This window comes from Leucoraja erinacea, chromosome 1, assembly GCF_028641065.1.
Source record: "Leucoraja erinacea ecotype New England chromosome 1, Leri_hhj_1, whole genome shotgun sequence".
NCBI lineage: Eukaryota > Metazoa > Chordata > Chondrichthyes > Rajiformes > Rajidae > Leucoraja > Leucoraja erinaceus.
Window position 1 is genome coordinate 72,693,060 of NC_073377.1, and position 25,203 is coordinate 72,718,262.

The 25,203-nt window shown below is 41.0% G+C and overlaps 1 protein-coding gene across 13 annotated transcripts in view; it reads left to right on the forward strand.

The window, feature by feature from the left end:
- rbm47 (RNA binding motif protein 47) overlaps positions 1 to 25,203 on the forward strand; it is a 212,798-nt gene that overhangs the window by 40,335 nt on the left and 147,260 nt on the right. The window contains exons 1-3 of one of the 13 annotated variants that reach the window (XM_055637276.1): positions 12,937 to 13,066; positions 21,758 to 21,832; positions 22,105 to 22,214. The exons of 5 other annotated variants lie outside the window; for them this stretch is intronic. The gene's annotated coding sequence lies outside the window, so the exon portion shown is untranslated. Of the gene's footprint in view, positions 1 to 12,409; positions 13,067 to 13,147; positions 14,087 to 21,757; positions 21,833 to 22,104; positions 22,215 to 25,203 lie in introns of those variants that run through there. 7 more of the 13 variants (XM_055637235.1, XM_055637215.1, XM_055637205.1 and 4 more) reach the window with 7 other exon arrangements.

The window sequence follows — 25,203 nt, forward strand, 5'->3', positions numbered from 1 at the left end:
TTGACAACCGTGACCACCAAGTTCAATAACAGTTTCTTCCCAGCACCATCAGGCTCATGAACACAACACAATGCTAACCTTGGCGACTATGAACTTCTGTGGACTGTGTCTTTGGTTGCACTACAGTTTTTGTTTGTGTTTTTTTGCACTATTATGGCTATCCAGTATTACAGTTAGTAATTACATGAATTGTTTTTTATTATTATTATTTTTATCTGAGCGTATTACGTTTATGGGCTAGTTACGTTGTGGTAAGTAGGAATTCAATTGTTCCGTTGCCTGTGCATATGACAATCTCTTGAGTTCTTTCACTACCTTTGACAAAAGTGGCTGTAGGGCCTCGTGCTTGTGGAAAATACCCTGTCTATGTCTCTTCACCCCTGCACCATAATCTCCATTGAAATATTGGAAAACCAAGGAGCCAGCTCCTTCCTGTGTTGTTCAGTTACTAAATTCTTCAAGGTCACATATACTTGTCAGCACCAGTTGAAGCCACAATACAACTCGCTTTTAAGAGGAGCAGGTTGGCTTAAAATTGTAGAAGGCTGCTTAAACTGGTGCTGGTCATCTATGAAATCCAATCTTTTACTGAGGTGAAAGGCCAATGAACAGTGTGCTTGCTCTTTGCTTGCTACAGAGAGCAACAAATTAAACCAGCAGATGACATTAATGTACTGCCACTGTCAGAAATAATGCAGCAGGGAAATTGCATATTGTAATCTCTGAGTCAGTCTTTGAGATATTCAGTTTGGGCACTAGTACCTTATCTTTCTGCTGAGCGCTATGTAGATAAATGCTGATTAATAGCAGACCATAACTACTCCTTCCATTTCCTTCAGATCACTGCTATTTAACTGGGATGCAGGTCGTGCTTGAATCACAAGCTCTTTTGTCAGTGTAGTGGGAGGTCTGGTTTGAATCCGTGTAAATCGTTACTTTTTCGTGTGATTGGCAGTGCTTGAATTTTCTGTTTTGTCTCATATTTAGTACATCTACAGCTTGATATTTTTCTTTTTTTATATTTCCTCTTCTTCCTCGTAGTCTTTTTAATGTGGCCCTTATAACGTCCCCAAGTTTGTATTTTGTTTTTATACCCTTTTTTTATCTCTGCTTATTTTCACTGATTCACACAAATTTATATTGAAAGTATAGAATAATGTAGGTGATTTTTTAATTCACTCATGAACCAATTAATGTCCCTTCACTCACTCTAATCATTGTGTCTTTTGGTTTTCTCCACTCCCACATCCTTTTTATTTTCAATTGTGTTATTTTACAATCATTCAGAAATGCTTAGTTATCTTTTCATTTTCAGTTTGGTTGCAGGGGAACAGCCAAAACATTATAACCTGTCTATTCCCTTTACAGATAGTTACAAGCCAGCTGCAACCCTTTGTATATATATTATTTTTTTTTTCCAGCAAAAATATACATTTTTCATTTTATTTCCTGCGTGTTCGCATGTTGGACATACACATGATTAACTAGATACTGTCTTGGTGTAAATACAGATGAAGTAGATGCATCCTCCATTACATGATATATGAAACAAAATAAAGCTATTTCAATATTACCAGTTTATCTTTTACCTCAGTTCCACTTTACAGTACTGACTCTTTATTTCTTAATCCTCCTACTATGCTTACCATATAGAAGATTGTCAGTTATGAGCTTTTCAAATGTGTTTATTTGTCAGATGTGAATGTTACCGGCAATCCTGGCATGATTGTGTACCTATTTCACCCTGAACTGAGGAGACAAGTAAGAGTCAACCACATTGGTGAATCTGATGTCACATCTAGGCCAGACTAGGTGAAGATGACAGATTTGCATTCTTAAAGAACATCAAGGTGGCACGATGGCGCAGCAGCCGAGCTGCTGTCTTACAGCACTTGCAGCGCCAGAGGCCCGGGTTTGATCCCGACTATAGGTGCTGTCTGTACGGAGTTTGTACGTTCTCCCTACGACCTGCACTGGTTTTCTCCGAGATCTTCGGTTTCCTCCAGGTTTGTAGGTAGATTGGCTTGGTAAATGTAAAAATTGTCCCTAGTGTGTGTAGAATAGTGTTAATATGCAAGGGTCGCTGGTCGGCGTGGGCCGAAGTGGGTCAGTTTCTATGCTGAATCTGTAAACTAAACCAAACTAATCAGTGTATCACATGAGACAAGCCTTTTAATTATATCCACATTTATCTCATCACTTGAATTTACTCCCCCTGTTGCTAGTGAGATTTGAACTCCTGTCGATGGATCAACGGTCCTGAACACTCCTGTACCCACTAATAATAAACCCACCACACTACCCTTGTGAATTACATTGCTGAAGTGTTGTCTTTTGGATGACCTCATTTTCAGGATCATGTAAACATATTTTGAAGAAAAGCAGCAAACTTTTCCAGTAGCTCGGCCACCACACAATTTTCAACCTATACTATAATTTCCAGACATAATGCTTTGTGCAAAATAATTTCAACATTTGCCTTTATAACTATTGTGTTTACCCTTCAAAAGTAATTAATTGATCAGAGATTATAGGAAAACATTTATGAATGCATTTTTTTAGTTTCCCTTTAATTCCATGTAGTTATTTTTTATATCCACCTTCTTGTGTTGCTGCTGCTAATCAAACACAAAATAAAAATCCATATTTACAAACACATACAAAATTCTTAAGGGGTTGGACAGGCTAGATGCAGGAAGATTGTTCCCGATGTTGGGGAAGTCCAGGACAAGGGGTCACAGTTTGAGGATAAGGGGGAAATCCTTTAGAACCGAGATGAAAAAAACTTTTTACACACAGAGAGTGGTGAATCTCTGGAACTCTCTGCCACAGAAGGTAGTTGAGGCCAGTTCATTGGCTATACTTAAGAGGGAGTTAGATGTGGCCCTTGTGGCTAAAGGGATCAGGGGGTATGAGAGAAGGCAGGTACAGGATACTGAGTTGGATGATCAGCCATGATCATATTGAATGGCGGTGCAGGTTCGAAGGGCCGAATGGCCTACTCCTGCACTATTTTCTATGTTTCTATGTTTCCTTTCAGGCTTATGAAATTTACATCGAAACACATAAAATACTGTCATTGCTCTTTAAAAGAACAAATAATAAAAGCCTAATTGGATAGTACCACCACAGACACAAGTGCAATTCCTCTATGCTCTATCAGTCCATGATTCCATAATTATTTCAGAGTATGAGCCTATTTGATTCCCAATTTCAAAGTTACCTAGTCAAATCATGTAAATGAATGATCAGTCTCGAGCAACACAGGTATTATTCAATTTAACAAAAATCACTAGAACACCCTTGACTCTTTGGGGAACATATCTTCAGTATAATGAAGGAGGCCCTACGGACACTTTTGTCAAAGGTATATTTTTCACTATATTGAATAGTAACCCTTCTCAACTTATTGCATTACGTTAAACCAAAATATCCAAATTGCATTTCACTTAGAATCTTTGATTAACAAACTTTTGCTAAACAAAATGTTTTACAGTTATGTCTCCCTTTCATAAATCAAGGCTATATCCAGCAGAATAACATTCCAAAAACTAGTTCATATCTTCACGCTAAGTTCGTCATCGACCACAAAAAGTCTGAGGAATGCAAATGTCTGTTGACTTTTGTGGATGGAACAATTATAGTTTTAAAGGGTTTGATATGTAACTGTGAGACCATGAGATCTCTTTCATTTTGCACTTTTTGTTTTCTTAAATAAAGTAGAATGAGTCAAAAGTCAAGATGTTTAACTGTCATATGCACTTGGACTGGAACAATAGAATCTTTACTTGCTGTCACTCTACTGACATATTTATTTAATACAAGAAATAAATATACAGTAAACAATAATACAATAAATCAATTATTTGAGGTAACCAGACCATAATAGTGCAATAGAACGTAGTGCAATCTGATACAAAGTTGATAATATTGATGAGATATGGTTATGGTTAGGGTTATACAGTGTGGTTCAAGAACCTGATGAATGATGCGAATAAGCTGTCCTTGCGCCTGGAGTTAATGCTTCCAAGCTCCTGTACCTTCCTCCTGATGGAGGCAGTGAGAGCATGGCCAGGGTGAGGTGGGTGTTTGATGATATTCACTTCCGTCTTGAGGCAACGCTTCTTGTAGATTTCATTGATGGCAGGGAGCTCAATAACTGTAATGGACTGGGTAATGTCCAAAACTTTCTGCAGCCTCCCTTATTCTTTGGTGTTCAAGTTACTGGACCAAGCCTTGAAGCAACTAGTCGGTATATTCTCCACCATACCCCTGTAGAAGTTTGCTTGAGTATTCAGCCTGGTAGAAAACTTGTATTATTATTGAGTAAGTCACTTCTTGATTTATTGTTGAAAATTCTAAATCACCACACCAAGTAAAAGATAACATTGAAGATTTTGGACCATAGATTGCTGAATCATCATCTGACTAATGAAAATAGAAGAACAGAGTGATTGCATTTCATTTATCTTCTTAGTGCATAGTAGATAAAATGAGTCAATCCGAAAATACATTAATAAACTTTAGATAAGTTCCTAAGTAGTTACAAAATACATCTTTGGTCTGAAGATAGACACAAAAAGCTGGAGTAACTCAGCCGGTCAGACAGCATCTCTGGAGAAAAGGAGTAGGTGATGTTTCGGGTCGAAACCCATCTTCAGACTAAGAGTCAGGGGAAAGGGAAACAAGAGATATAAACAGTGATATAGAGAGATATAGAACAAATGAATGAAAGATATGCGAAACAGTAACAATGATAAAGGAAACAGGGCATTGTTAGCTGTGGGTCAGGTGAAAACGAGTTACAGACAATGACACTCAACAAAACGACTGAAGCTAGAACAACGGCCTGGGTGGGGATGGACGGAGAGGGGACGCAAGGGTTACTTGAAGTTAGAGAAATCAATACGGGAAGGCTACGGGACCAGCAAGCAGGATTCAGGAAGGAATCCTGAACATGTACATTCAGGAAGGAATCTCATGTACAGAACACATAGCAACATTACGCATCATCATTGAGCAGTCGATTGAATGGAACATGTCCCTGTAGATCAACTTCGTCGACTTTGAGAAAGCGTTTGACAGCTTAGATAGGGCAACATTTTGGCGCTTAATGGACCACTATGGAATTCCCACCTATATCATAAACTTAATCAAGAACTCATGTGATGGAACATCATGCAAAGTTATGCATGCAGGCCAGCTCTCTCTGAGCTTTAGTGTCAGGACGGGCATCAAGCAGGGATGTCTATTGTCACCATTCCCGTTCCTCCGGGCAATTGACTGGATTATGACGGAAACGACTGAAGGGAAAATAAATGGAATTCAGTGGACAATGTGGGAGCAGCTGGATGATCTTGACTTTGCAGACAACATAGCTCTCCTTTCACACACACAGATACAAATGCAGGAGAAGACGAACAGACTCCCAAAAGCTGCACCAGAACTTGGTCTTACACCCAATACAGCAAAGGCACAGGTGATGAGGATCCACTCCAAAACCAGCAACCCTATCCTTATGCACAGCACTGCTCTAGAGGAGGTAAAAACATTCACATACCTAGGTAGTGTTGTGGACATCGCCGGAGGGGGAGAGGCAGACTTTGATGGGTGCATCTTGCTGGTGGATTGAACCAGGGATGGTGATATACAAGGCTGGGATGTTATGCTGTCATTAACAGTGTTGCCAATAATATTATCCTAACCTTCTACCATATGATTTACTTTGGGACTAACCAAACTTTATCTACAACTGGCTATTTCACTACAAAAGGGAAAACGGGTAAAGTCAATTGCAATCTCACTTTTTTAATATACCTGATTTGCAATGGTAGCCATCAGGGAAGGAAATCTTGGATGATATTTCAACCCTGCCCTGAGGTACTGAACCCATTTGTTCACTGTTCTTCTACTGTTGGCCTGTCTAGGATCAGTCAATTTGTCATGCATCAATTATTGTACGTGTGATATTTGAGGTTTATGTAGTTTAATACCAAAATATGTACCATCGGAATCCTCAATTTTGATATTCAGAAATAGTTTTTCTTGAATTTATAATGCTCCTTTTATGACATGGGTGCTATAGGTTTGTAAAACCATTGTCATTTAATTATTTTACATTGATGTTTTATGATAGCACGGAGTCTTTCTCATGCACCAGAGGACTGTGGGGTTTCAGCAAGTCTTAGCAGCGCACTCCACAACAACAATGAGCACTTATAACCATTTTCAACGCTGTAAATCATCCCAAGACACATCAGATGATCGTTATGAGGCAACATTTGTTGCCGAGCTACATTTGTAAATGGTGAAAAGATATGTCAGGAAGTAGATTATTTAACAGGAAAAAGATGCATTGAGGTTGAGGGAAGGAGTTCAAGTGCTCACGGTCTTGGTAGCTGAAAGCATGGCTTCCGCAAGTTGAAGCATTAAATATTTGTAGTTGATGAAAACCCCAGAATGAAAAATGCAGAAATCTCAATCTAATGGTTAGAGAGATGACAGATATCTGGAGGAACTAGGCCATGGAGGCATTTGTAAACAGGATAATTATTTTGTTAAATCAACATGTTACAATCAGAAACTAACATAGCACAGGAATTGTGGGTGGACAGGAAAGTGTGAGTTAGCGTAGAGACAGCTGAGTTTTAGGTGGCCACAAGTTTAGGGAAGGTGATCTGTTCAGGAAGGAACTGCAGATGCTGGTTTAAACCGAAGATAGACCCAAAAAGCTGGAGTAACTCAACTGGTCAGACAGCATCCCTGGAGGAAAAGAATAGGTGACATTTCGGGATGAGACCCTTTTTCAGACTGAGAGAATAGCTGACAGACCCTTCTTCAGACTGAGGGAAGGATCTGAAGAAGGGTCTCGACCCGAAACGTTATCTATTCCTTCAGTCTGAAGAAGGGTCTTGTCCCGAAATGTCACCTATTCCTTTTCTCCAGAAATGCTGTCTGACCCGCTGAGTTACTCCAACTTTTTGTGCCATGCTACCTGATCTGTTGAGTATTTCTGGCATTTTCTGTTTTCCTTTCATACTTCCAACATTTTGTTTTATATAGAATGAGGTGTTGCTGAAGTAGCTATGACCAAAGATAACAAAGTCATGAATGGATTTTCTTAATCATCATCTGAACTGAGGCGGTGGCAAAGGTGTGTGATTGTATTGAGATGATATTAGGGATCTTAGTGATGACAAGGTTATGTGTTGCAACAACACTCATCTTTGGTTCCAGTTTGATGCCAGGTTTGATTTCGACAGTAGGAAGCCAGCAGAATGGTTTCTTGGCTTGGAGCTGACTGTGTGACTAAAGGCAATGACACCTCCATATTTAAGCAAACATCTTCTCATTTACTACTGTATGTTAGACACATGAAGTGGCTATTAAGACATCATCGAAGTGTCACAAGACGTGATTGTAATTCACAGGTATGTTTGAAATATCAGTTATTTGGAACCAGTCAATGTTTTGAAGTGATGCATTCAAAGGCAGCAAAATCTTCAGAAAAAAATGTCTACAGGACATCAAAGACATAACAATGCTGTAATGGGAAAATAAATCATTTGAATACCCTGCTGCTATGAAAAGAAAAGATCGTGCCAAAAATCACACTCAATGGATCTGTACGTACTAGGTTTTCAATTCCTATAATGTAACTATAGAGGAAGAGAGAATACAGAAATCGGAGGTGCAAAGGAACTTGGGATGCTGGTGCAGGACTCCCAAAAAGTTAATTTGCAAGTCGAATCGGTGGTAAGGAAGGCAAATTCAATGCTAGCATTTATATCAAGAGGACTGGAATGAAAAACAGAGATGTAATGCTGAGGCTCTATAAGGCGCTGATCAGGCCGCATTTGGAGTACTGTCAGCAAATTTGGACCCCATATCTGAGGAAGGATGTGCTGGGTCCAGGAGATGTTTACCAAAATGAATCCAGGAATGAGTTGGTTAGCATTTGATGAGCACTTGACATCACTGGGCCTGTACTCGCTGGAGTTGAGAAGGTTAAGGGGGGACCTCATTGAAACTTACAGAATAATGAAAGGCATAGATAGAGTGGATGTGGAAAGGATGTTTCCTTTTTAGGACAGAGGTCATAGCCTTTGAATTAAAGGGCGCTCTTTTAGAAAGGAGGTGAGGAAGAACTTCTTTAGTTAGAGGGTAGTTAATCTGTGGAACAACTCATTGCCACAGAAGGTTGTGGAGGCCAAGTCAGTGGATATGTTTAAGGCAGAGATAGATACATTTTTGATTAGAACGGGTGTTAAGGGTTATGGGGAGAAGGCAGGAAAATGGGATTAGGAGGCTGAGATCAGTCATGATTGAATGGCGGAGTAGACCAAATTGGCCGAATGACCTAATTCTAATCCTATAATTTATGAACTTGTGAACTAGTTTTATATGATCAGATTAACATCCAAATCACATGTGCTATAGCTGTTCCGCAAGTCTGCAGCAACCCTGGTTGAATCTGATATATTAATTGACATTCAAAGGAGAACCTAATCACAGGAATGCTATAGGAAAGATGTTATTAAACTTGAGAGGGTGAAATAAAGATTTATGGTGCTCTTACTGGGTCATGAGGTTTGAGTTCTAAGGTGAACTAGATAGACTCGGATTTGTTTTATCTGGAGCATAGGAGGCAGAAAGAAAACATGACAAGTTTTCCCCAGGATAGGGGAGTCTAAAACTAGAGGGTGCAGGTTTAAGGTGAAAGGTTTTCATTTTACCATATCGCACCATACTGGTGCATATGACAATAAACTCAACTTGACTTGAAGAAACAAGGAACCGCAGTTGCTGGTTTATAAAAGAAGACAAAGTGTTGGAGAAACTTCAGCGGGTCATGCAGCATCTGTGGAGAACATGGATAGTTGATTTTTCAAAAGAGTTTGAAGAAGGATCCCAATACGAAAAGTCACCTTTCCATGTTATCCAGAGATGCTGTCCAATCCACTGAGTTACTCCAGCACTTTGTGTCTATAGTTGATTTGGCTTGACTTGAGGGGAAAGATTTAAAAGGGACCTGTGAACTGGTGATGAGAGGGGTGACAGTAGCTGTCTAATATTTAATATAGTTGGGCTGCATTAAAGAAAGCATATCTAAAACCCCAACCTAACCTTGATTCTTGAAGAAGGGTCCAGAACCAAAATGTTGTCTGTTAATTTCCCTCCACACCCTCTACCTGACCCATTGGGTTCCTCAAGCTGTTTGCTTTATGCTCAGATTCCAGCATCTGCAGTCTCTCATGCCTCCTTGTTGTGACATTGCTTTTATGAACTACTGTTGATCAGCATATCTACTTGATTCTGCCTCAGCACAAATGAGCCCTGCCCCACATTTGGCTTCCTGTCTGTACATGCTGAGTTTAGTTTGACAATAGACAATAGACAATAAGTGCAGGAGAAGGCCATTCGGACCTTCGAGCCAGCACCGCCATTCAATGTGATCATGGCTGATCATCCACAATCAGTACCCTGTTCCTGCCTTCTCCCCATATCCCCTGACTCTGCTATCTTTAAGAGCTCTATCTAACTCTCTCTTGAAAGCATCCAGAGAACCGGCCTCCACCACTTTCTGAGGCAGAGAATTCCACAGACTCACAACTCTCTGTGTGAAAACGTTTTTCCTCATCTCTGTTCCAAATTGCCTACCTGTTATTCTTAAACTGTGGCCCCTGGTTCTGCACTCCCCCAACATCGGGAACATGTTTCCTGCCTCTAAAGTGTCCAATCCCTTAATAATCTTCTATATTACTAAATCTCTGTTCTTGACCGCTTTTGGCCTTCTTTGCTGCGATTTCCGAGAGAACACCTATGGCTGTCATTTTTGGCCACCTCGCTCAGAGCCCCCCTCCGCCGCATCTGTGCCGAGGATTTTTCCCGTCGATGAAAAATGACAGAGATATTAATGTTTTTTTACAAAATTCTCCATTCTCTCTGCTGCCCCTGCTGGAGGGAGGGGGAGGGACTATAAAACCAGGAAGTGGTGTGCCTCAATCAGTCTCTGCAAGTGGTGTGCCTCAATCAGAGCTCAGAATAATACTGAACACATGTCTCCACAGCTGTGAGTACCCATAATGTGGTTTGAAAATGAGGAAAAAAGCACTGCCCGCAATTGGTTGTTTGGGTTGAAAAAGACACCCTCTCTCTCTCTCTCTCTCTCTCTCTCTCCTCTCTCTCCCCCTCTCTCTCTCTCCTCTATCCCTCTCTCTCTCTCTCTCTCTCCCCCCCCCCTCCCCCCCCCCCACCCACCCCCCCCCCCCCTCTCCCCCCCCCCCCTCCCTCTCCCTCCTCTCCTCCTCACCTCTCTCTCTCCTCCTCCCCCCCCTTCGCCCCACCCTCCCCCCCTCCTCCCCTCCTCTCCTCCCCTCTCAATTTCCATCCTCCCTCCTCACCCTCTCTCCTCTCCCCCCCTTTCTCCTCCCCCCTCTCCCCTCCCCCTCCTCCTCCTCTCCCCCCTCCTCTCCCCCCTCTCCCCCCTCCCCCCCTCTCCTCTCTCCCCTCCCCCACTCTCCCCCCCCTCCCCTCTCTCTCCTCCCCCCCTCTCCTCTCCCACCCCTCTCCCCCTTCTCCCCCCCTCACCCCCCCTCTTTTCCCTCCCTCTCCTCTCCTCCCCTCCCTCCTTCCCCCGCACCACCGTCCCTCCCCAAACCCCCCTCCCCTCCACACACCCCTACAACCTTCCCTCCACCCTCCCTCCCCCTCCCTGCTCCCCACCTCTCCCCCCCCCCTCACCTCACCCCCCTCTCAGCACACCCTCTCTCTCACCCTCAGCATAACCTCACATTTATCCACATTAAACTGCATCTGCCATGCATCCGTCCACTCACCCAACCTGTCCAACTCACCCTGCATCCTCATAGCATCCTCCTCACAGTTCACACTGCCACCCAGCTTTGTGTCATCTGCAAATTTGCTAATGGTACTTTGAATCCCTTCAATTAAATCATTGATTTAATACCATGTGCCCTAATACCAATACCATGTGCCCTATCTTTGCCCAATAATTTCCTATGTGGGACCTTATCAAATGCTTTCTGAAAGTCCAGGTACACCACCTCCACTGGCTCTCCCTTGTCCATTTTCCTAATTACATCCTCAAGAAATTCCAGAAGATTAGTCAAGCATGATTTCCCATTCGTAAATCCATGCTAACCCGGACCGATCCTGTTACTGCGATCCAAATATGTCACTATTTCATCTTTTATAATTGACTCCAGCATCTTCCCCACCACCGATGTCAGGCTAACTGGTCTATAATTCCCTGTTTTCTCTCTCCTGCCTTTCTTAAAAAGTGGGATAACATTAGCTACCCTCCAATCCACAGGAACTGATCCTGAATCTATAGAACATTTGAAAATGATAATTTACTTTGGTTTGGTTTAGTTTAGTTTAGTTTAGTTTAAAGATACAGCGTGAAAACAGGCCATTCGACCCAAGTCAGCACCGAGCAATGACCACCCGTATACCATTATAATCAGGATCAAACCCGGGTCTCTGTCTCTGTGAGGCAGCAACTCTACTGCTTTGCCACTATGTATCCCTGAAGGTAACAACATTTCCGTCATAGGGCCTGGGGGCCAATTATATCATGCCAGCATGGCAGCTGATACTCTTGCAGCTTAAAATGAGGATGAGTTTCCTTCTTGGTAAACTAGAGAGTTTGTACTCGGAATGTAAGCACGAAATGGACATTGCTCATTTCTGGCTTTAGTAGAATAGGACGTAATTTCAAAATGTTCTAACATAACGCCAACTTTACCACAAGATGTAAAGATGTCCTTTCCCCAATTAATGATGTCTTGAACCTAGGCTCACAGTCTCCAAACAAGTGCCTGGCCTTCGCGCCAAGTATAAAATGGTGACGGTATTTATTCCTATTGCAAGAGGCACTATATTTCCCATGGACTTCTTTGTCTGTAAAGTTCTTTATACTATGGCATTGTATTGAACAGTAATTTAAAAATTAGAAATTATAATTGTTTCAAAAGCTGAAAGCTTTTTACCAATTATGAGTCTGCAGAATCAGAAGAGCAGAATTGTGTGAGACAGCATAAACTACTGGGGCAATTTCCCAAGTGGGAAAGAAAGATTATGAGGCCAAAAAATTCTAAATCAACGTGCCGGGAAGATGCAGAATCAATGTTATGCAATGTTTGAGTCTGAAAAAAGGGTCTGGTCCCAAAACATCACTTATTTCTTTTTTCCAGAGATACTGCCTGACCCACTGAGTTACTCCAGCTTTTTGGTTTAAACCAGCATCTGCAGTTCCTTCTTACACATTAAGCAGTGTTTAGCTGGATACTTAGAGCAGAATTCTGGGTGAGTTTTCTGTGCTATTTCTTTGGCAGATATTAAATGCTTACCTGAGTGGGGGTGTGGTTGGGACACAGTTTATATAACCAATAAGAATATTCTATTCAAAGACACTTTGTTTCCTTCCCATTTGTCATGGTCCCAAAATGCTTGAAATTTAAACCTGCCTATGTGTCACAATGCAAATAAGGATTTCAAGAGAGGCCTCTTATTTTTCTTACATTATCAAATTTCTGATCCAAATGGTTTGATCAGAAGCAATAAACTGGATTCTGATTGGATAGTGCAAGTTTACAGTAAACTTTAATTCATTTTGACCTCATGTTTAACCCTTCTTCAGGCAGCTTCTGTAAAACTGAAGGCGGGAACAACCTGTACCTGGGTTTTCTAATTTGCTTACGTAGACAGGTCAAAACCAAGGAAAGTACTGGGAAGGCATTATTTTTACAAGTTCATTTTTTTTTCCCATCCCAGCAATTTCTTAACACTTGATTAATAAAAAAAGAAGGAAAAAAAATCTGCCACCTGTTTCTGCCACCTGTTCACAACCAGTGTGATGTTATGAATACATCAAAAAGGTCATGGGTCCCTCCTAGCGACGTACCTTGCTGGTTTGAGTGCTTTGCGTCAGGTAAGTGAGATCAGCAATTCTCTCTTGGAAATACTTGTCTGTCAAGTTAAGGTAACACGTCACCAGGCTCTTTTAAGAATTCAGCTAAAGTGCGTTCCGACGGTATTCAAGGTAAGGTGCTTACATTTTATGTATAATTACCGTAAGTTAGCTAGATATTAAACAATTGACTGGACCTAGAGGGTTCCTTCAAGAATTCTCAGTATGTTAGTGTCAGCAGGTGCATTCTGAAACATGCCTTTTTTTTGCCTTGCGTTTTATTTAAGTCTGCCTGCATTCTCCCCCACAGCACACCCCGGTGTAACTCCCGATTTCTCTCGCTGTGACAGGTTGTCTTTGCCATTCTGGGTCGCCGTGATTAATAAACTCTTGACACTCACAGTTTCTTGCTCAACTGGCCTTTTTTCTGATCGGTGTGAGCATGAGAAAAGGTAGATATTTGTGCTTCTACCTCAACTGGAATGTTCGGCTGGCCTTAAGCCAATAAGGACTCAGTGAACAGGATAACATTACAATTTAGATTTACGGGAAGTTGCCAGTGTTGCAGCGAAATTCTGGTTTGGTGACTTTAGGGGCAGGGCATTGTGAAACAAAAAACTTAACTTGTTTGAGAAGAAAGGAAACCAGAAGAACAAAAGGGAGAGTCTAAACAAATTATGAGTTAAAACTCACAATCTTAGTTTGGGCTACAAAACCCTAGCAGCTTTTTGCTGAACAGCCATAAATGGGCTGAAAACAAGCTTTAAGAGAATAATGCCACACACTTTAAGACTGGCTAGGAATTTCTCCTGAGAGTGCTGGAGCTTCTGAGCTGCTATTTAGCCCCCGTGGAATGTGCAGCTTAGGTCAGTGAGAGTCAGGTATTTTAGATTAACTGGGTCTAATTGTGAGTTTCCCAAAGCTTGGTTACACTTTTGATGGACTGAGAGTTGTTTCGAAAAAGCTTACACGAGCGAAGAAAGAAGACAGAAAGGTTTAACTGCAGTAAATAGCAATAGAGGGAGTTTCTGGGCACTCCTTGCCGAGATAAAACAAGAAAATGTGGGTATGCTGGCAGATTCTTTGCACTGCTTACTAAATGACGATGAAGAAACAAGCAATTGCCATCTGAGGTCCCAAATCTAACAGGAGGTAGGTCACGATTCTCATTTATTGTTCCTCTTCTTTATGGGGTTTTTTTTCTCAGTCATCAATGTCTGAGATTATTTCACAAATAACTTTTGCAGCAGCATTCGCTGTTTAAAATTCGCACGATTAGAAACCTGGTTATAAGTATGGGAAGCTATAACAATAGAAAGGTTTGTGTAAATGGAAAACTATTTTCAAAGTTAATCTTTGGCTTAAATAATAGGTTGTTTTCAAGAACTCACAAGCAACTGCTGTGATTCACAGTTTCATATATCGTTAAACGAGTCTATATTATGAAGGTGCAAGAAAGCAGGGGAAAGGTTAGGTCAAATCAAGGCTGGTTGAAGATAAAAGTGAAAATCAGGCTCTGCTGTGGAAAATCTTAAGGGATTTTGTGAAAATAACCGTGATCCTGTTTTTACTCATAGATAACAGTGGTCAATCTAGAAATAAAGTACCCAAATATAAATAATCCAAGGATAGCAAATCTTAAAGAAATAAGGTAATTAATAAATAAATTAAGCACAGTTACTTACAAAAGGCACTGAAAGATAGCTTTGGTATTATATGGTTTGTTAGAAGAATTTAAAAGGCATTTCAAGACCAAGGGCTGATTGCCCCAGCAATCTATGAAGAACATGCTGAGGCATCACAGTTCTTTGCAATTTATCACAACAAAGTAACAGTGTACTCTGTAAGTAATAGTGTATGTAAACTGTTTAATAAACAAACACTTCATCCTGAACCCATCAATTCAACCTTTACTTTAATTGAACAGCACAGCAAAGTAACGAGAGAGTAAAAAAAGTTTGAGAAAAATAAACCAAACCGGAAAGGCTGAAAATAGGATCCCTTCATTGATCACAGAAGTTATTAACACTGCGGTCTAGCCTAACATTCCAGGTGAGACAATTATCTGAACTGCAAATAGCAGATTTGAGCAGAGTTTTTATTCTCTACGGAATCTAAATACATAACTTCCATCATATTTTCAATCCTATTACTGTAAGCTGCGGCCTGATTTTTATATTTCATTTTAAACCATTAACTTTGCTACCATCACCCAGATGTGAACCTTAAGGGCCTGTACCACTGCGGGGACCTAATTTGCGAGTTTAGAAGAGTTTTGGAGAGTCAAGGAGAGTGTTATGGTCTTGTTGTATCGCCAAAGTAGAACCTCCTTCAAATATCTCCTTCGACCATGTAGAGAACCTCCTACAAATATGTAGAAGACCTCCTTCGACTTCCTTTGACTATGTTGAAGACTAGCTTTGATTATCTACGATTCACTCGCCGATGCTCTCTTCAAAATTGGGCACCGAATAGTAGAGAGCGAAGATGACCACCTTCGACTACCTTCGATTATACTAACACTATCTTCGACTACCTTCGATTGCCTTCGATTGCCTTCGATTACCTACGAATAACATGCGACCTACTAGGACTACTTCGACTAAACCTAGGAGCATGCTAAAAACTACTCCTCGACCAAACTGAGGCCGCGAGTATGCTGAAACTTCCCTCGAGCATGAAGGAGAGTCAAGCCCCTGTCCCACTTAGGAGACCTAGACAGCAACCTCTGGTGACCTTGCACGCCACCCAAAAAAAAATCAAGGTCGAAGTGACCTGCAACCTCCTACCACCTCCCACGCATGTTGAAAACCTTCCTCGACTATGAAAAAAAACGTCTTTGACCAGACCTGCGACAAAAAAAATTATTGATTTTTAAAACGGCGACCTATTTTCAGTCGAGGCCGGTTTTAATCATGATGAAAAAATAGCAGCAACCTAGATGAAGCCTCGACCACGCGGAAACCACTTTGACCAAAACCTCCAGTGACCTCATGGAAACCTTGGGTGGTGGGCAAGGTCACGAGGTTGCTGTTCAGATCTCCTAAGTGGGACAGGGGATTTACATAGACCTCCTAGGACCACGTGTCGACCATGCTGTGAGTTTTAGTCGAGCACAAACTCTTCTAAACTCGCAAATTAGGTCCCCTCAAGTGCAGTTCGGTCACTGATGACTTAAGGGGTTGTCCCACTGCGGCGACCTAATTGGCGAGTTTAGAAGAGTTTAGGAGAGTTTGAAAAAATGTCATGTTGAAGACCTCCTTCGACTATGTAGAAGACCTCCTTCTACCTCCTTCGTCCATGTTGAAGACTAGATTCGACTAGCTTCGGGAAAATTGGACACCAAATAGTGGAGAGTGAAGACGACCTCCTTCAATCTCTTTTGACCTCCCTTCGACTATGTTGAAGACTATCTACGACTACCTTCGACTACCTTTGATTACCTTCAACTACCCTCGATTACCTACGAATAACATGCCGTCCTACTATGACCTACTTTGACTAAACCTACGGGTAAAAAAAGTATAGATTTTTCCATGGCGACCTTTTTTTACTCGTGGGCATTTTTCAACATGTTGAAAAATACGCCGCGACCTAGCTGAGGCCTCGAGTACGCGGGGACTACTCTCGAGCATGAAGGAGAGTTACAAAGACCTCCTAGGACCTCGTGTCGACCATGCTGCGAGTATGAGTCAAGGGTAAACTCGTCTGAACTCGCGGATTAGGTCGCCGCAGTGGGACAGCCCCTTTTAGCTCCGCTGGAACTTGAAATCCAAACCAAGAGGTACAACTTAAATGGGGAGCGTTTTGGTAAAACTCTGTACTCTGATGATTTTGTCGGGCATGCTCCAACAAATGGTTCAAATGCTGGCATTTTGCTGAAAATAATTGCCATTAATGAAATTAAAGGAACACATAAACTGCAACCACACAATTCGATGGAATACCAATGGTGAAATTAATTATTATTTTTTGCATCACAACACACCTAAAATAATGACCCACGATTAGAAGAAGCGAGACCAAATCCTTCCTTTAAGGCCATTTCCTCTTTTCCTGATCCACAAGGAGCCCAGTTGAACATTGTAGAGTTGGCACGTTCTTTCACATCCGCTGGGAAACCCATAAAGCAGCAGGTGCATTTTAAGTTGAACTCCCAATTGTATTCAAATATCTGTGTGTCTCACACAACACGACAGCTCAGGAACCTCTGCATCCACGGCAATAGAAAGAAAAGATTTCTTGAGGACATATTGGTAAAACACTCTGTATTTAATCATTTAATTACCCCCAAAATAAATTGAAATCTCTCTTGCCTTTCAGGAGGATGAGAGGGTTCATTTAGTTTAGTTTGGTTTAGAGAAACAAGCCCTTTGGCCCACCGAGTCCACACCGACCAGCGATCCCCGCACATTAACGCGACCCTACACAAACTAGGGACAATTTCCATTTATACCAAGCCAATTAACCAATTAATAACGAGGCTTAAAGTCTTTAATTTTCTTATGCAGATTACATTATTTAATTTAACTTTCTCTTATCCATTTTGCAATTGTATAAAACTTCCAAATCATCCCCAATCAAAAAATTAATTAATGTGGCAGAAAGTGGAAGCCAGTAGCAGAGAAAATACTAACATACAAATACTAATATGAATAAATACTGAAAATAATAATATATCGAAAGTATTACTTTCCGTGCAGTTAATATCTGAGTTCATCTAATTCATTACGAGCATTGTAAACCATTATGTTAGTTATGTAAAGTACATCAATTTGTGTTCAGGCCTTAAATTGGGAGACATCATCTTCCTCTGGAAGAATGCTTTAAAATGCAACACAGAAACAATAATTTGATGTACTACATTACCTTTTGATATTTAATATCTTGTTTACTTGCTTAATGCAAAAAAAAACTTAAAAACTTAATATACATTTTATAATCTTAGGAAATGCTTAGATTCGCGAAAAAGTGGCATGTAAAATGAAACATTTTTAAATCCTGCAGCTTGATACAATATTTCTAGAACAATTCCCTACATTTATTAAATGACGGCCTCCACTTTTGCCTTTCTCACCTGCAGCAAACTTCCACTGTCTAAAATATATGGTATCAAAATGTGGAACCTGTCATCAAGGAAGTAGAGATTACAAGATAGAAATGATTATTCACAAGTATAGTTCACAAATATCTTTTTTTCACGAGAGTTAAGAGGGGAAAAAAATCAATCCACATTCATAAGTTTGTAAATTCATAGATGATAGGAGGTGAATTAGGCTGTTCAGCCCATCAAGTCTACTCCGCCATTCAATCATGCCTGATCGATCTCTCCCTCCTAACCCCATTCACCTGCCTTCTCCCCATAACCTGACACCCATACTAATCATAAATCTATTTATGTCTGCCTTCAAAATATCCTTTGACTTCTATGGGAATCCATTCCACAGATTCACCACCCTCTGACTAAAGAAATACCTCCTCCCTAAAGGGACGTTCTTTAATTCTGAGGTCTAGTCATAGCTTAATCAAATAAGTTATTTCTGAATCATTGCAACCTTGCGGATTCATGAGGTAATAGAACCGTATTACTGACAAACGTTAACTTGTGATCTCCAAGCTGCTGCCAGGAGAAATGGAATGAAAGTGTCTGTTTAATGAGACGCATTTATCACCTGTGTATATGGTGCACGACAGGTTAAGCTGTGTCCAGAAAGAAATAATCTGTAACTTGAAGCTGTAGAATTTGATTTGCAGAGATACTATAAAACAAAAGCAAACAATGAAGTCCAACTATGATTCTTTATAATGTGTAGGAAGGAACAGCGGATGCTGGTCTGATGAAGGGTCTCGACCTGAAACGTCACCCATTCCTTCTCTCTTCAGATGCTGCTTGTCACGCTGAGTTACTCCAGCATTTTGTGTCTATCATGATCTTTATAAGATGAGTTGAGATAATTTCTGGTTCCAATGTATGCCATTGGCCAGGTAGTGTACAGCAAACCAACCATTAAATCATTTGGAGGATTGTTAGTAGAGCAGCTAATGTAGAGCAAGTGAACTGATAGGGCAATTGCATAAGCTTTTATACAAATACTGTCACGCAGAGTCAGTCAATTCTATTGGACGGACACTAATTTAGATGACTTTTTACTGCAAGCCGATCTGTGGTAAGTGGCTTCCGTCACTGCTCTTCTGCATTTATTTAAGAATAACACATGTGAGTCTTGTCATTTCATGGAATACTGGCAGGTGAACTTGAATATTTTGCATAAATAAGGCGTCAGACACTTCTATGAAAATGATGTTCCAGCATTTAAATGGGGATCAATGTGAATGAAATTTTTAATGTCATTTGTCATTTTGACATTTAGAATTTAGATATTCAAATTGGAAAAATGTCTTTGGCTCTCATAGTCCACACTAACCATCAATCACTCATATGCTAGTTCTTGTGTTTTCCCACTTTTGCATCCTACACAATAGGGGCAATTTACAGAAGCCACTTAGCTTACAAGCCTGCACGTCTTTGGAAAATGGGAGGAAACCGAAGGATCCAGAGGAAACTCTCATGGCCTCAGGGAGAACATGCAAACTCCACACTGACAGCACTCATAGTCAGGATTGAATCGGGGTCTCTGGCACTGTAATGTAGCAGCTCGACCGCTGCACCACCGTGCCCTATGCCTCTCACTGCAGGAGAGGAGGAGTATTAGAACAGATTGATGACATTCTGTAAGGGAGGCAGCAACATTTTTGCTTAGGTTTTGCTGTTTCTCAAAGAGATCCAATTCTGCCAGAAATTGGTCATTGCAATGTTCCTGTCAGCAATGATCTGCAATCGGTTGCTGCTATGAGACAAACATTGAAATTTTAATGACCCTTCGGCAAATTACACTTATATTATGCTCTCCTTTGCTCTTAGTAATACATTCAGGATTTTATTTGTCACTCCATTACTTGCTTCATAGTCTACATGATGAATTCCATGAAAGACCATGGCGAATTCCGCAACCCAATTTCATCCCATGGATTGGGGCTTTATTTTCTACAGCAAAATAGCAGAAATTGTACCATGATTAGACGTTTCTTTAGGCAGATGTTGCCCCTTTCACAGAGCTAAAGTGTAACTGCTCCCACTCAGTTAAGTCAGCATTGGTATCGTATTTAGTCAGTGTACACAAAACCAATTCATAGAAGAGGAGGGTTAACAGGGAAGTAAAATTATAATTACCTTCTCAAGTTTCTATGCAACTGTAATTTTTTAATGAAGAAAAACATTGTACTTAAGCCTGCAAATTCAGACACATCTCTCTATGCTCTTGGAGACAACATAGATTTTTTAAAGTCTAAAAAATAGAAGGTTTGGTAGTTCAAGTTGAAAGTGTGAATAGCGACATACTGTAAGTCAATCGAATGCTTTGATGTTTTATCTACTGAAAACAGTATTGAACTCTTTGTTTTATTTGGTTGGTGACCTGAATACTTCAAGTTATTATTCTCACAGCAAGAGTTTCATAATTGAATTTCTCCAGAGATGGGGCAACTGTAACTAATTATGGCGTGAAAATGAAACAAACAATCTTACCTATTTCATGAAGTGCACGTTCTGGCCTATGGAACGAGGACTAAAATTGTTTGTTAAGAAGTTTATTTGGCATAAAAACAGACAATTTTACAGACATAAAAATAGTTTTTATCCACGAGTAGTTGCTCTACTCAACAGCCAAAAATCTGTAGCCTCCCTTTGATATGGTATTTTGTTGCTTGATCAATGGTGTTTTATCATTCATGTTTTATTATTATTAATGTTTAGTGTTTTCTGAGTCATTCGTAACTGTCACTGTATGTCATGTTGTTACTTGTGGGTGGAGCACCAAGGCAAATTCCTTGTATGTGAATACTTGGCCAATAAACTTATTTACTTACTTACTTATTTGCCCGTTTTAGGATAGGAAGAGTTCGATTCAAAATAAGTATATGATACAAAAAACGATATCTCCATCATCATTCATTCCTCCCCCCATTTAATGAAATTTTCTATCTCATAATGAGGTACAGTTTCATAGGCCAATACCATGACACCTTGATCAATTGGACAAGGAGCCCTGTACCTGCCAACACTTTCTGTGTTGAACAAGTGGGAGGTCTGATCGTGGATGATCAGCCATGATCACATTGAATGGCGGTGCTGGCTCAAAGGGCCGAATGGCCTACTCCTGCACTATTGTCTATTGTCTATTGACTATTACTCAACTGTCACCTGATAGTTAATCTTTAGGTACATTACAAAGGGGCCACTAGATACCTCCAGGCATCGAGAGTTCAACCTCTATTTTTCTAGTGTAAAAACAAGGAACTGCAGATGCCGGTTAGAACACAAAAGAACCGAAAGTGCTGGAGTAACTCAGCAGGTCAAGCAGCGTCTCTGGAGAACGCGGATACGTGACATTTTGGGTCAAGACCCTTCTTCAGATTCATTGTAGTCAACCCCTGACTATAATCAGTCAGAAGGGTCTCGACCCAAAAATGGCATCTATCCATGTTCTCCAGAGATGTTGCCTGTCCCGCTGAGTTACTCAAGTACTTTGTGTTCTCTATTTTCTCTGTTCTATGGGGGCACAGTATCAAACAAAATATTACAAATGTTTGAAATCTGAAATTGAGGTAGAAAATGATGGAAATACTCAGTAGGTAGGTAGGTAGAGAGAGACAAAGGTAATGTTTTCAAGTTGATATTCCCTTAATGTTTCAAGGCATGACCTTTCATTAGAATTTATGAAAAATCATGGACCTGAAGCATTTACTCTGTTTCTCTCTCTGCAGGTGCTGGCTAACCTGATGAATATTTCTGCCATTCTCTACATATAATTGAGTTTGACCAGTTTTCAACCCCTGAAGGTAATAAATCCACATTATCAAACTGTTCAAAGTGCAACATTGGTTGGTTACCATGAGTGGAATAAACTTAGACTCATGTTAAAGGGCATATCCAGAATTCAGTGGAAGCAGAATTCAATTGAGGTTAAGAAACGCATTTAAAAGGAGAATCACCAATTTATTTTGGATCCACTTCTTGAATCCTTTGGTGACATTGGTATCATATGCTGAGCAAGGATCATTTATGTTAAAACTGAATACAAATGGTGGACAATTGCTCATTTATTTAACAGGTAGAATAATCACGTATAATTAGAAAAAGAGAAATGCCCACAAGAATGCAATGCCAAAAGGTCTGATGTAGAAAATTCCCATTTATTTAATTATGGACATGACAGCCAAGGTATGTTATATATTACATACAGGCTTTTCTCTACCACTTGATTAAAATTCAGTTTGATTTGTGGACAAGGTCTGTGAATAAGACAGAACACCAACAGTTGCATTTAAAAAATTCATTTAAATGTATTTTTCAGCACCTTGAGATCACGCTGGTGTGTCAATATTTTTTGCCTTTGAAAGCAACCACTAACTTTGACATTTAGATAAACTTTCAGTAATTTGCCTAAAAAAAACATTATCATGTGCCTCTAGAATTTCCCTATAGTCCCAGGCAATCTATCTCCCACCTTTAATCAAAAACAGGGCAGCAGACCACTTTATAAAACTTGGAGAAACTCAGCGGGTGAGGCAGCATCTATGGAGCAAAGGAATAGGCGACGTCTCAGGTCCACACCCTTCTTCAGACTAATGTCGGGGGGGGGCGGGGGAGAAAAAGAAAGGAAGAGGCAGAGACTGTAGGCTGTGGGAGAGCTGGGAAGGGGAGGGGAAAGAGGGAGAAAGCAAAGACTACCTGAAATTGGAGGTCAATGCTCATAACACTGGGGTGTAAACTACCCAAGCGAAATATGAAGTGCTGTTCCTCCAATTTGCGGTGGGACTCACTCTGGCCTTGGAGAAGGCCCGGGACAAAAAGGTCGGATTTGGAATGGGAGGGGGTGTTGAAGTGCTGAGCCACCAGGAGATCGGGTTGGTTATTGCGAACTGTGCGGAGGTGTTGGGCGAAGCGATCGCTAAGCCTGCGCTTGGTCTCACCGATGTAAAGCAGTTGACACCTGGAACAGCGGATGCAATAGATGAGGTTGGAGGAAGTGCAGGTGAACCTCTGCCTCACCTGGAACGACTGCTTGAGTCCTTGGATGGAGTTATGGGGGGAGGTAAAGCAACAAGTGTAGCATTTCCTGCAGTTGCAAGGGAAAGTGCCAGGGGAGGGGGTGGTTTGGGTGGGAAGGGACGAATTGACCAAGGAGTTATGGAGGGAATGGTCTCTGCGGAAAGCAGAAAGGGGAGGAGATGGGAAGATGTGGCCAGTGGTGGCAACTGCAGGAAATACTACACTGGGTGGGTGGGAGCCCGACCAACGGGACTATAATGAATAATTTAGTAACTTTGACAGCACACTATACGTGGCAAATTTTTGCGTACTTGTATTGTATGCAAAGCAAAGAATTTCACTTTACTCAGGTACATGTGACAATAAAGTTTCATTCATTTGTTCATTCACCATTCATTCATTTAAATCGCTATTACATAGGATATATGATGTTACAGACACATATTCAATATTAAATTCAGCCCATTGCCAGTATTAATGGTCCATTTGAGTTGTTCCTATCTTTCCTCATCCAAGTTTATCAGCACAAGCCTTAATTCAGACTTTTCGTTAAATGTATCAATACTACTTGTTTCAACCACTTTCTGGGCAAACAGGTTATATTCGCACAATACACAATACAGTTTATTTGTCACTTGCACCTCATAGAGGCACAAATGAAATGTTGTTTCTGCAGTCATACACACAAGAAAAAAAGACCCAAGACACAACACAATTTACACAGACATCCATCACAGCGCATCTCCTCCTCGCTGTGATGGAAGGCAAAAAAACTTATCTCTCCGCTGCACTCCCCATTCCCCTCCCGATGTCAGAGTCAAAGTCCCCGGCGGGCGATGGCAATTGTCCCACGGCCATTAACGCCGCGCCGGGTGATGTAAGGTCGCGCTCCGGGTCTTGTTGTTGGAGCTCTAGTAAAGTCCCGCAGCCGTTGAAGCCGCGCCGGGCGATGATGTAAGGCCCCGCTCTAGGCACTCCTCGACCCCGCGACTAGGGGGGGTGAAGTAGCCGTTGCGGAAGCCCCGAAAATCGGTCTCCCAGCAGGGACCCGCGGGCTCCCGGTGTCAATGTCCACTGTCATGGTTCATATATGTGAAAACATTTTCTTCATGCCCACATTCTTAATTTAAACGTCTCAATAAATCAGCCTTCTTTTCTCAAGGGAAAAGATACCCAGGGTGTTACACACGCACACGCGCACGCACACACACACACGGGTGATGTTTCGGGCCGAGACCCTTCTTCAGACTGAAGAAGTCTGAAGAAGGGTCTTGACCTGAAATGTCACCTATTCCTTCGCTCAATAGTGCTGCCCCACCCGCTGAGTTTCTCCAGCATTTTTGTCTATCTACTCTATATATAAACACACACACATATATATAATATTTCTTGTATCATTCTTTTAAATTTTCTGTGCAGGCCCTCCAAAGCTTCCATATCCATTTTATAATTCTGTGAATTGAATTATTTTATGCTGTGCTTTAAATGTAGTATAATCAAATTGTAATATAAGTTTAGCATCACTGTACTACTTTTAAACTCTAGCCTTTCAGAAATAAACCCTTGAACTTTGTTTGCCTTTTTTATGCTTTGTAAGTGGTTGAATCACAACCGTAACAATTTGCTGGGCAAGTTCATCAGCCTAGAAACTAGATCCTGTTGTGCTGATTATTTCATCGCTACACAATTGAGAAAGCACTTTACCTGAAGCGAAACATGATAACAACCATTTTTTGGAATGTTTTGTGTCGCTCCAGAAATTTGATCAGCAGTTCCCAGCAAGAGTTCCACTTGCTTGTCTGATGCAATTTTTGAATCAGGCACACTGTTATTCCTGGTTCAGGAAGCGTTGCCAGGGAAATTGGTTGACAATATTCACAGCAGTCTCTGCTGCTTGTCACGTTCAGAAAATCCATGCACTATGCACCTGGCTGAAATGGAATCACCTCTTGTTCTCAAGGTATTAACCCTTTACTATCGACTATCCCTTTCCCACACATAAATCACTTCTGGACTCCTCCCTGATTGGATTTGGCTTGTCGTACCCAAAAGCCCTCAACCGCTGACTCCTAAAGTCTCCCATTCTCTCAAACCTCCAAACTCCCCATCACTAGCTCCCCGAACCTCCTGAATTTATTTGCACCATAATCTTCTGATT